The sequence below is a fragment of the Gavialis gangeticus genome, unplaced genomic scaffold, assembly GCF_001723915.1.
Source record: "Gavialis gangeticus isolate Ggan-Ray unplaced genomic scaffold, GavGan_comp1, whole genome shotgun sequence".
NCBI lineage: Eukaryota > Metazoa > Chordata > Crocodylia > Gavialidae > Gavialis > Gavialis gangeticus.
The window spans coordinates 307,591-308,236 of record NW_017729002.1 but is presented as its reverse complement, the minus strand read 5'-3'; the positions used below and the strand labels follow the sequence as shown (position 1 = coordinate 308,236).

Here is a 646-nt window from a genome sequence, read left to right as displayed (position 1 = left end):
CATGTGCCAGGATAATTCTCTCAAAAAGCTTACCCAGGATCGAGGTAAGACTAACTGGCATATAGGTCCCCGGGTCCTCCTTCCTCCCTTTTTTGAAGATGGGAACCACATTGGCCCTCTTCCAGTCCTCTGGCACCACACCAGAGCACCATAAGTGCTCGTACAGCCGTGCCAGGGGTCCCGCAATGACCTCAGCTAATTCCGTCAGCACTCGAGGGTGGAGATTGTCTGGACCAGCTGATTTAAATACATCCAGTCCCTCCAGAAGTTCCCTGACTAGATCCTCCCTGACCCTTGGCCTAGGTGCGCCTCCCCTGGGGCCTGAGAGGGACCCAGTGGGGGGCTGATCCAGTCCCTGCTCAGGAAAATGGAGGCAAAGAAGTCGTTAAATAGGTTAGCTTTGTCGTCTGGTGCGGCGACCAAATTTCGTAGCATGTCCTGCAGGGGCCCCATGTTACCCAGTACCCTTTTTTTTACCCCCTGTGTATTTAAAAAAGGACTTCCTGTTGTCCTCGATCCGAGAAGCTAGTCCCAGTCCCATCTCCGCCTTGGCCTCCCTGACTGCCCCCTTGCATCCCCAAGCAACTGCAGTATAGTCCTTCCTGGTGATGGCCCCTTCCTTCCATTGGGTGTGCGCCTCCCTTTT

At 54.5% G+C, this 646-nt stretch overlaps 1 protein-coding gene across 1 annotated transcript in view; it reads left to right on the top strand.

The window, feature by feature from the left end:
- The window catches only part of GSPT1 (G1 to S phase transition 1), a 38,416-nt gene that overhangs the window by 16,411 nt on the left and 21,359 nt on the right, over positions 1-646 (top strand). The window lies entirely within an intron of this gene.